Here is a 13,203-nt window from a genome sequence, read left to right as displayed (position 1 = left end):
ACCTAGTTCATGCATTCTGATGGATTGCTGTATCTTGCAGCCCCCCACTGGGGTACATAATAACAGTATACAAGCCTGTGATACAGAACAATTGTTTATGCAAGTGTTGTTCAGTAAGACTCCTTGCAGTGAGCTTAGGTCTTTGTGAGAATACCTTAAACATCTAAAAAATAAGTCATCCTGCAGCTAAAAGCAGTTTTAAAAAAAATCAGCTTAATCATCTTACACACACTATACCAAAGGATCTTCTTTCTTGATACGGTTGCAGCTGTGCTTGGCCAAGGCAGGCTCTGAAGCATTCAAATTGTGACTAAGCTAATGACTTAATCCTGATGCATAAAACAATTGTTGCGGTGGTTCATGCTTCCAATTAAAGTAAGCTGTGCAGGAGGTATTTCATGGAAATGTGGTAGCTTCTATGTCTTGTGCACTTTCATAGAATGTAGCACTAGTCTTCCAGGGTTTAGAACACACATTCCTGGGATTCTCTTAGAAAACATGTAGCAAGTCGGGGTGATATTCATATTTTCAGTACCATTTTCACATCAACAGGGTTTGGGAAGTAATCACAAAGAATTATCATTTTGTGCTGTCCAGTAGTAATTAGTCTGCATATCAATGTCTAAATAAGGTTGTTTACTTATGATCACAAATGTAATTGATGTGATGAAAGTCACTTGTTTAGTTGCTGCTTAATGAATTGCACATTTAAGATGGCACTTGGAAAATATATCATTCTGATCTGAAGTGAATACAGATTGAGCTTTACTCTCCTCGGCAGCAGAACTGTGAAAAAAGGTATTTGTCAAATCTAGGATCACATAATGCAGTTCAACAATTGAAGATAATTTATCCATGATGGAGATGATATCTGGAACAGCAACTCTGGTAGTGTGGACAGCGTTGTTTAGTCCTCCATAATCTACAGTTATTTGGCATGATCCTTCAGTCTTTGACACAAAACTATTAAACATGTAGCCATTTCATTTATGCTCACCTGCAGCAGTTTTTGCATTCTCTTTCAGAACAACTTCCAGTAATTAGATACTGTTTAATATTCACAACTGCCTTTTAATGGGGAAATATAAATCCGTTTCTACTTGGCTTTACAGTGAACTACAGCTTTAACTACACTGAAGTTACTAGTGTGGTTTCGAGGGTACTCCCTTTCAAGACATCTTACCCAAGAGGCATCGCAGTTGTGACCTACATGCATATGCAATTTCAAAATAACGGTTTCATCTGTGGATTTTACTTGTACTGTTTTTTTACCCCTTCATTTTGAACTGTCAGATTATGTTGGTCTACTAGGTTAATAATCTGCTTTTAAGTGTGGGTGAAACATCTAGAAAGTACATTTATGCATCTCTTCTCCATTCAGTTGCACTAAGAATTCCAGAGTCCCAAAGTGAAACCCAGTTAAAACTGTTTTAACAAGGCTTCTGCTTACAAGTTTCAGTCAGATTTAAAGTTCTGTGTGGCTACATGTTGTCATTTCTGTCCACGTTTGTAACAGATTCTCATTTCCATCACTAAAACCCTTCTGTATCTCGGAATGTGCCTCTGCTATTAGTGTACTTAACAAATCACGCTCTTTACACTCCAGTAATAAAGGACAATTACTATCCCATGTGGCTGGGTTCCAATCTGGTCTACACATAAGAGCATTCACTGTAGCCTGTGAGAGAGGTTTTCCTAGTACTCGGCATTATTCTGACTGATAAAGAATCTAACCTGTTTTCTGTTCCCTGAGCAATTTGTTTTGTCTTTTCGAAGGCATGTTTGTCTAGACAATGTTGCTGTATGAGCTCGTTCATTTTGTAATCCAAGTAATATAATGCTGTCAAAAGCAGCTGTACAGATGCTCTTGCTCCAGCTTTAACTTTTAAAATTGGCTTTTAAAGGAGACATTTCACTTATTTTCTCTACACAACCACGCAGACCAGCAGTGTTTAGCTTAGTACTGTTATCAGATATGTCTGCCCCCCACCTTTCTCTTCCCCAAGTACAAATAATGGTGGTCATTTTATTCCTCCTGTATCCCTCAGACATCCCAGTTCTACCAGCAGATGTCCTGGGTTCTTATTTTGATTCTGAGGCTAGATGGTAAACCACAGTACAGATGGAAGAATGCTGTTTGTCCAGATGCAGATTTGCATGGCCAGGGCGGTCGTTGAATTAAGTAATTAGTGAAAAACTGTTGGACTGATAAGTTGACATTGATCAAAAATAGCATTTAGTTTCCTGCGTTGTCTGCAACATGTAAAAAGAACATTACATTATTTTTTCAGTTCATTTTTACACAACTACTTCCCCAATTCGATAGTCAGAACATGCCACTGCAAAGTTCCTCTTTTTAATTGCATCGTCTTGATATGTAGGCATGGTAAAAAAACTCACAGCTCAAGCTACGGATTTACAAGAAGTGTTTGTATATTTCACAACTTCAATGCAATTCTCTAATCAATCAGTGCAGAATTATTTAAGACATGCTGTTAATTATATTTGGCTAGCAAGCATAATATCTGCTTATTCCATGTTCATGCATTTTTGTCTTTACTTACTGTGGTGTTTCATGCCCAACTATGAGGACTCCAAACCTATAAAATGGGACAGAATGTAGAGAGACCCTATGTGGCCTTAATTCATGGCGGCTGATGGGACTACACCAGGGGAACCAAGAGATGTGAGTGGTCTGAGGAGCAATAGTTGCCTATTTCAGGGTCACTGACATTTGAAGCACTGCCTCAGTCTGCAGTAGTGACAAGGGCTCTTTACTGTTTTCTTTTTAGGTACAACAGGAGAAGAACCAGTAGGACCCAGAGTAAGTATCCATGTTGTAGCCAAGGAAGTCCTATTGCAGGTAAACAGCGCTGAAACGAGAAAGGCCAAGTAAATTTTTCAGACAAGTGGTCATAAGCACCACACTCACTCTCTCTGTCCTACACACTCCTCTATTCATAGACAAAGCAGAACACACACACTCCTATCTGAATCTAAACACTAGCCAGTAAGTTGTCACAAGGTGTATGCAAGTATTAAAACATTCATGAACATTTTCTGCCCTGCAAAAATGCTTTACGATCCGTAAGCTTACATAAATTAAAAGTTTTCAGAAGCAATATTTACAACAAAAAAGTCCCAAATAAGCAATATTTACAACAAAAAAAGTCCCCAAGGTAAAAAAAAATAAAAGTAAGGCCTAAGCTACAAATAGTGGTCTGTAACAGGGAACTTCCAAGAGTGAGAAAGATGGGTTTGTTAAAGGGAACTGCTATATTTATAGTCATAAAGTACACACATCTTTTATTAAAAAGACAATAAGTTCTGTCTGGAAGGGTTCCCCTGTGGGGACTTATCTGCCAGAAGTGAAGCTTGAAGCCAATTGCTTCTCTCGTGAAGCTTTGGAGCTGCTTCCTCTCAGTGACAAATTCTTGAAGTTCTCTGTACTCTGCTGATTTCCCCTCCAGTGGGCTGGCCAGCCATTGCATTGTGAAGGTGGCTAGTTTTGTACCCTTGGCATGAAACAACCCCTATAGTCAAAAGTTACAGCAGTGAAGAATTTGAACATCTACTGTCATGGTAAATGCAACTTGCACAAATATACTTTCCCCACATATGACTTTGTTCAGCAGTACACATTTGTGTGGCAGTGATAAAATTAAGTATTTAGTTTGGATTAGAAAATGTATATTATGGCAGCTAAGCATATGTGGGAATAGACTAAACAAAGGACACTTCAAGCGCTTCCAACTTTTCAATTTTTGATTATGGATATGGAGAGTAAGTTGCATGCAGTAAACAAATGTCTAGTCCCTTTTTATACTGTGTACAAGATAGGCATAGTTTTACCAACTAGAGGAGAAGCTTTGGGCCAAAATTAGTTTAGAACTGAAGAAATAACAAACGGGAAGGATGCATGTTCCCATAGTACGTGTCCAGGCTGTTCTTAAAAATATCTAAACTAGTACTTGCTTTAATGTAATCTGGCAGTCTGTTCAGTGCATCAGCTATTTTGTCAGAGAACCAATTAGTACACACTTCATTCCTATAGAATCTTCTACATAAGTTATCTGATGATTCTCTAGTACTTTTTTGATAACCCCAAACATTCTCAGAGGTAGTTGTCTCTAAATGCCCTATATACCTGAATAAGATCTGTTGGATATCTGTAAGTTCAGATATTTTAATCTTTTCATAACTTAAATTTTCACATCCATGGATGGTCTTGGTATATTTCTACTGTACTCTGTCCAGTTTACTCATGCTTGTTTTCTTATAGGGTTTCCACATTATTCCATACTCAAGTTTGAGTCTAATGTAACTAACAATGACTTCATTTTTGATTTCCTAGACTTTATAAATCTTTTTATACAACCTATAGTTCTATAACTGTCTTTAACCAAATGGTTGATATGATTAGAAAAACTCATAACTAAATCTTCCCATCTATCCAGGTCCTTAAATGAGTCTACAGTTTGTCACTGTGTAGTGTATTAAATATTCACCATTCAATTTGTCTCCCAAATCTCATATGCTCTACATTTCTCAGCACTCAACTTTATGGTCCCATCAGGAAAAAGGGTTAAAACCATCTATGCTCCCTGGTTGACAAAGACATACACTCTGTCATGCAGAGAAGAAACCATGCTTGGAAAACTTGGCATAAACATAGAACTACTACCAACTTCCAGCTCTATAGAGAACTTAGAAATGAAACTAAAAAACAAATCAACCTAGACAAAAAAAATCATTCTATCTTAATCACCAAAAGAACCCTCACTCCAACCCCCAAAAATTATGGTCTACTATTAACAGGCTATTACACCCAGGTAACCCATCACCCCCTAACTCCACTTCTCTTGAGACTGACACTCTGAACACCTTTTTCATTAACTCCATACAGAATTTAATCAAATCTAATTCTAACCCTATCCCTGACATCACACCCCACCCCCTTACTACTCCTTTCTCCATAAAACCAATTCCCCACTTCCTTTATTTGGTGTCTATTTTTTAAACTTAAACCCGGTTTCCCATCGGCTGACAACTTAGCTCCCCTCTATCTCAAGTTAACAGCATCCACCATTGCCTATCCAGTCTCCATACTTAGTCGATCCATACAGGAATCCATTGTCCCCACCATTTGGAAAAAAATCTTATGTTCTGCCACTGCACAAAGGCAACTTCACTGACCCCCTCTAATTTCGGACATATTGCTATTCTATCCCCCCTTTCTAAAATTCTAGGAACGTGTGTACACAAACAGCTAGTTACATATCTCACTCGAACCTCTTCACCCCTACTCAACATGGTTTCTGACCTCATCATAGCACTACCACTGCACTTCTGTCTTTTACTCATTCTATTGCCAACTCCCTCGACAATAACAGGCTAGTCTCATGCCTATTCCCTGACCTCTTTAAAGCGTTTGACACTGTATCCCACAATCTCCTTCTCTCCAAAGTAGCTCACCTTAAACTCAGCAACTCTTGCTCAACTGGTTCTCTAGTTACTTATCTGATTGTCTTCAATCTGTCAAATGGCTCTCTGATACCTCCCTTTTCCTATCTGTTCACACCTGGGTTCCTCAAGGCTCCATCCTGGGGCCCCTCCTATTAAATATCTTTACCAATAACCTTTTTCAGTCCTGCCCCCATTCCACTCATACAATATGCTGACGGCTCAACTATCATCTCTACGGCTGATAATCTACCTCACCTACTAACTATCACTCAAAAATCTCTGCACTCAGTTGAAAAATGGTGCTCTCCCAATCAATTGCTCCTTAACCCAAACAAAACCTAAACTACTGCTTTTCCTTCCTAAACCTCTCCAACATCTCAAACCCTCATTATCTGTCTCCTCTCTAAACAACACTTCTATCAAAGTCGAATCCCACACTAAACTCCTTGGGGTATTCATAGATGATGAATTCAAATTTGACGTCCACATCAACTGTATTAACAAGACGCACCAAAAACTGGGAGTTCTGTATAGGAACAAAAAATTCTTAACTCTTGAATCTAAATTGTCTTTATCTCAAGCTTACCTTAACCCACCTTACTATACGCCACCCCTTTCTTTATTCACCTCCAAAAGGAATCTTTCCAACAAACTTGAACTCACTTGTAATAAAATAGCCAGATTTGCCAGTAATCTGCTCTATAGGTCTCATCACAGTCTTTCCTTAAGAAAACTATACTGGCTTGAATTTCAGCATCAACTCCTCCCACAGTTGCACCTGGCCCATTTCCTCATTCACCAACCCCTAGCCTGCCCTTTTCTGGTAAACCTCATCTCCCCCTATTTTCCTAAGCATTACCTAAGTAGCTCTGACCAGCTCTTGCTACATACCTCAAAACCCAACAAATCTGTTTGCAAAATACTATATAGTCACTTATTCCCCTCTGCCTGGAACAAACTCCTCTCCACATATGCTCTCTCAGTAACCCAGCTAGTTTCAAAACAGCACTAATTGGATTTCTGCTAAACTCCTGGATCTGCTCCTGTAATGCCCCCCCGGAATGTCTCCACCTCCACCCTTTCCCTTATCTCCTCCTCTTTCATCCTCTTTCTCCCTTTCCTTTAGTGTGTCTTTACCATCTCCTCAACATATTTACTGTCCCCAGTAATTTCTTTTTTGTTCTGCTATGTCTTCTACACCTTCTGCCTCCTAGTCCATCCTTCAGCTAAACGTTGACTGATTTTCTTAAGTGAGCCTCCATACTCCTTCACTTCTACTAATGCCTGACCTTCACATGTTTGTATTTTGTGTTTTTTTTTGCTGTTACGGTATTATATAATACAAATTTCTAACATATGATTTATTCCTGGTATCTCTATTTGCATGCTACAAACATTACCTGATGTCTTTCCTATTTGAATTTTTACTGTGTATAATGACAAACTTTTATTTGCTACAGGTCTTGCTTTATTTTTTTCACTGTATAGCTAACTTTTATGTAAGTTGGAGCTTTTCTCCTCGGGTCTCTGCTGAAAAAGGGCACCCTGCCTAGCCAGATTAACCCAGTTGACAAATGTCAAATAAATAATAAATTTATCAGCATATTATTCTCCTCTGACCAGATGGTCAGTTTAGTCAAGTTATTTTGCAGACATGCCTTATCAGTAACACATAATCAGTTTACCCAACTTCAGGTCATCTGCATATAGACTGTAGAATGCCTCTGATGAAAAGGTTAGGTCTGAAAGGTACAATCTAAACAAGTAAGGTCCTAGGACAGAGCCCTGTGGGATACCCTGACTTTAACCAAGGATTTCACCTGTCCAGGTGCTGTGTACTTGCCATGTCCTATTTGTAAGTCATGCAGCTATCCATCTTATCAAGAGTACATTAATACCTAGTTGTACTAATTTATTGATCAGTGTTGTGTGTGACCCTGCAAATGCTGAAGTTACATCTATATAAATTGCATCACAACACGATTTTTCATTCATAGCTGTTGTATTGTTACAGAACATCATGCTACAGGTATAGATCTATGTTCAACATCTGCATGTTGATATATGGTTTAAAGTCCCAACCTATCCAGTTCTGACACTATCTTATCCAGTATTACCTTCTCCATTATTTTTCCATAACATGAAAGTAAACTTAAAGGTCTATATGACTTTGGGTTTGTCCTAATCCCCTTTCCCTTAAAGACAGCTTTAATAAGTGCATGCCTCCAATCTTGAGGAATCGCCCCATATTTATATGACCCACTGAATTATGGATATAATGACACCATAAGTTCCTGCTGATGTGTTCTCAGGTTTTTACTAATTCCATCTCCTCCCAGTGCTTTGTTTGGATCCAGTTAATACAGTTCTTTTACAATAGAATCTTAATTTGATTCCAGTATCTGGGGTTACCTGGATGTCACTAGGACAACTTATTACCCCTTTTGTGGAGCCGAACTGTTCTGCATAAAGTTGTGTAAATATATCTATAATCTGTTGTGTCTGAGAAAAATTTTAGAATCTGCACACAGTTTTATCAATTTGTGTGTCTTTACTCTTTCCACATTGTATCTGTAAAAAGGTTTCCTGTTATGCTCAATATCTTTATATAAATTTTCTTGCTGTTGTCTCACACTCTCCTTAATCTGTTTGTCCAGCTTGGTTTATTTCAGTTTTCAAAGCTGTAGTTTGACCTCTTCCATTTCTTATATTTTTTGACTGTCACCTTAATCAGATATATTGTTCTTATGGAAATATATCCCCCTGATGTATGCCTAGATCCAGATGTTAAACATTTTTTTTTGTAGTCAGTCTTTCAAAACTTTCCACATTCCATCTGCCGTTTTTCCACTGAACACCACACTCCAGTTAGTTTTACCTCCATATAATGTATAATTAGCCTTCTGTGCATTGGTTTAGATTTTAGTTTGGCAGAATTATCTAGCAACAAATTAACCCTTATAATCTCATTCTCTACAAAACACAACTCCAACTTAGTACTTTAGATCTGACTCTAAACCTTGATAACAATGCTGAAATAATTAGCTCCAAACTCCAAGTTAATAATACTAAGGCCATAAATATCATATGTGTATATCTCCCTCCTGGAAACAATATTAACACACTTGAACATATCCTCAACTCACTCTCTACCAACCTCCCTCAAGAAACAATAGTCTTAGGAGATTTTAACATCAATTGGTTCTCCTGTAACAGTCCTAACCCCACCTCCCATATAAACCTATATGGATTTAAACAACTCATTAGTAGTCCTACAAGAACCAATAAAACTAACAATAAAGAAACCATTCTAGACTGGATTCTCACTAATACTCCTCAACAAACCTATCAATTAGGCATCCTTCCAGATGACCTAAGTGACCACTCACTAACTTACATCATTAGACACAAATCAAACCTAGCCTTACCCACCACCTACAAAACACTAAGATCTAAAAAACGATTCAATTCTGATCAGTTTCTCACTGAACTAAAACAATGTAATTGGTCCCAACTAAAACTTCTTCCACTAAATGATGCTGTCGAATACTTTAATTCTATATTCCTCTCCATACTAGACAACCATGCCCCAAGCCGCACTATTAGAACAAAAGCTAAAACAGCTCCCTGGCTATCCAACAATACTAAGCAGAAAATTATTCTTAGAAACAAAGCATGGGATAAATGGCGCTCCACTAAGAATCTAACCGACAACCACAAATTCAGAGAGCTTAGAAATAGTAAAAAAAAAAGCCATCCTGGCAGACAAAAAGAACTATTACTTTCAACTACAACAAACCACCAAAAAAGAACCCAAAAAATTCTGGGCTAGTATTAATAATCTTCTATCCCCAGGTCAGTCACGTACTCCAAATCCCCAGGACTCTAATCCAGACAATCCCAAACAAATTGCTAATGACTTCAATTCTTTCTTCACCAATACCATCCAAACTCTAGCAAATCATTTACCTCCGGACATCTCTAAATTACCCTCTCCTGCTCCACATAATTTTCTTCCCCTTTCACTGCAACCTGTACCTACCTCATTTATCCTATCCCTACTCCAGAAACTTAGACCCACCACACCCTCTGCAGACAAACTTCCTGCAGAATTTCTGCAGATAGCAGCTAAAGCTATTGCTTACCCCATCTCAATCCTGATTAATAGATCCATAAAGGAAGGAATCTTCCCTTCCATCTGGAAAATATCTCACATCATCCCACTACACAAAGGGGGCAATTCTAATGACTTCTCTAATTTTCGTCCCATAGCATTGCTATCACCTATAGCCAAAATTATGGAAAAGTGCATCCATAAACAACTCCTTAACCACCTTCTCCATAACAACCTACTTGCTAACAGTCAACATGGTTTCAGACCTTCTCACAGTACCACTACTGCATTACTCTCCTTTACAAACACAATCAATCATAACCGTAACAACACTAACCCTTCATCTTCCATCTTCATTGATCTTTCAAAAGCTTTTGACATGGTAAATCACAAGCTCCTTCTGCACATACTACAATCTCTCTCAATTCATCCATCTTCCTTATCCTGGTTTACATCTTACCTAGAACATTGTCAGCAGGCAGTACTTTGGAAAGATTCACTATCGACTCTCCTTCCTATCTCCTTAGGAGTACCCCAAGGGTCTATACTTGGCCCACTCCTATTTTCTATATTTATTAACGACCTACAGTCAGCTATTCCAAACACTACTTGCATACAATATGCAGACGATTCCACGATAATCTGCACTGCTTCCTCTCAGACTGAACTCCAGTCACTTACCCAAAAAGCTTTCTCCACTGTTGAACACTGGTTCTCTGACCGTTGCCTTCTCCTTAACCCAAAGAAAACAAAGTTGCTATTGTTCTCTCCTACACACAAATCAAGCTCTCTTAACTTATCTATTACTTCCTCTGATAACACCCTGATTTCTCCTGATGCTACTACAAAACTACTAGGAGTAACTATAGACAACAATCTCAATTTTGATTCTCATATAAACAACACAATAAAAACAAACAAAAAGATTGGTTCCCTCTATAGAATCAAATCATTCCTTACACCTGAAGCTCGGACCACCTTAGCCAGTTCTCACCTTATCTCTACCCTTCTATATGCTTCTACTATTTATACCAATCTCTCGAAATATAACCTCAAGAAACTTAGCACATCCTACCATAATATTGCCCGATTTGCCACAGGATCTCTCTTCAGAACCCATCACTGTCATAACCTAAAACAACTAGTCTGGCTGGAACTTCCTAACAGGCTGACTTATCAACAGCTCTTAACTGCTCACAAAATTCTTTATCAGCCTGCTAAAACACCTGTTCTCTCCAACCTCATTACACCATATAATAACTTGAAACAGCTACGCCCTGCAAACAAAATACTGGTGAATACTACCATACCCAATAACACTGCTGGCAATAGCCTTTTTTCTAACTCTGTTGGACATATATGGAACAAACTACTATCTGATATCTCATCTTTGTCTAGTCCTCTACTCTTTAAAAAACAACTAAAGACACATCTAAACAAGCACTGGCTTTGCTCCTGTAACAACCCAGACTAACCTGTCTTGTATCCTTCCCGCCTAAACTCCTTCTCACATAATACACTAGAGAGATAAAAAAAAAAAAAAAACTTTTACTACTTTTTTCTAATTTTTCAATATTAGAAACTTATATCTTAGAATCTGTATAGCAAATATATGTTATAACTTTGTTTTAACTTGCCTCTCTCCAAAGATTTTATGTCCTGTCTTAATGTTTTAAGAATTTTAAACTTGTTTAGACCATTACTGTGTATTATTTGTAAATTTCGTTGGAGCTTTTCTCCCCGGGCCTCCACTGAAAATGGACATATATCCAGCTGGACTAGCCCGGTCAACAAATGTAAAATAAAATAATAAAAATCATGATCACTGCACATTAGTGGTGGTAAAAATTGACTTGAAGTAACAGTGATTTCTTTAGGAACACAAACGGTGTCTAGAGTGTTCTGTCCCCTGGTAGTTTTTTGTTTTTTTACAGTCTGAAGCAATTGTTGTTCCTGAATATATGTTGTAAATAATTCCCTTACTAATATTGTTGAATCAATATTATTCCAGTCTATTTCTGGTAAATTTAAGTCTCTAGCTAATATTATTATTCCCTCCTGTGTTTCATGTAAGAAATGTATGAATTCCGCTAGGTCATCTGCACTTGACTTTGGTGGTCTGTACACTCCAATTATTATGTTCTAGGGCTGTCCTTATTGTCACAGTTACACAGTCTATAGGATTGGTGTTATCATTCAACATGTAGTAATCACATGTCTCCTAACTATATTTAATCCCCATCACAACACCTCCACTTGATTTTTTGTTAGAATGTCTGTTACAATAAAAACATTTATACCCCGACAGAACTGGTTTCCAGTCGTGTTCTTTAACCATGTTTCACAAACAGTAACATCAGTCTTATAGCAAATGTTTCCAATAAAAAACTTTATTATTAATGTCCCTAGCATTAACAACCATCAGAGATGCATCAAATGTCGCTATCTGTGAACTTAAATTTATTTTCGACCTGGCAAAAATCCTGCCTAGTGTTTGTCAAATATTGCAAAAATTCTCTTCCCTGATCTTGAGAAATGCACGCCATCCTGTTTGAACATGTGTGCCCAAAAACAGGCTTGGATGCTCTACCCATTTCCTTTTTTTTTTTTAAACTGGACATTTTTTTCCTTGTAGGTATTTATTCCAAAAAATCCTTTCTATAGGTTATTTATGAAAAATATATCCTAACACTAGTACAAGCTATACTATCTAAGAGGGCTGTCAATTCCCTGCTAACAGTCAGAGAATCCTTGTGGATGACATAATTTGTACCAACATGAATAAAAACGGATCAGTACTTTACATTAAGACGTTCCAAGGCTGGTCTCACATCAACTTCTATTTTTGTTCCTGGCAAGCATAACACTATTTGATGTTTATTCTCTTCTTTGCAGATATGAGTATCTGTTCCTCTAATAATTGAATCTCCAATTACAAGAATAGCTTTGCTCGCCAGCTCTGAAGAATCTTCAGTTTCTAATGCAGTAATATCTGCTCTGTCAGTTGTTACGAAGGATAGATCTTCATCACCATTAGTCTTATTAATCCCACTGTTTTCATTGTTTATTAAATTCTCATCCAGACGGTATTGTAAATCCACAGCTTGAGCGATGTGGTCAACATCTGTCTCTCTCCTTTTTTCTTACCGTAATGTTCTTCAATTCTTTGATGTTCAATTTTGATTTCTTCCTTTTCACTGGCCTCTTGCCTCTCTTTTCTACCTTCTGTTTTGGAAAAATTATGCCTTTTTCTGTAGACTGAAGGTTTTCATAGAAAAATGTTATAATTTCCCTGTAACCTGTGTGTTGCATAACAAAGCACTCTCATTTTTAGTACATATTCACTTTCCTTTACAGTCATTAATCAGTTTCTTTTTCTTCCTTGTTATGAACGTCTTCCTTTCTTTTTTCATTTCCTTCTAAACAAACCGGATCCTTAGATTGCAGAATACTTACATCCAGAATTCCAAGGCTGTCAGGGGCATCGTCTTGTTTCATAGGGGTTGAATGATCTTTGCAGACAATAGATGCATCAATTCCTAAATGTGTTCTATTTGTTTTTTTTGCATAACATTATTTATTTCACCAGTCCGGTCATTAATATATGAAACAGTTCTCCAAGC

This window comes from Protopterus annectens, chromosome 2.part2 (assembly GCF_019279795.1).
Source record: "Protopterus annectens isolate FY-2018-M chromosome 2.part2, PAN1.0, whole genome shotgun sequence".
NCBI lineage: Eukaryota > Metazoa > Chordata > Ceratodontiformes > Protopteridae > Protopterus > Protopterus annectens.
The sequence above is the reverse complement of the archived record's forward strand: the minus strand, read 5'-3'. Positions refer to the sequence as shown.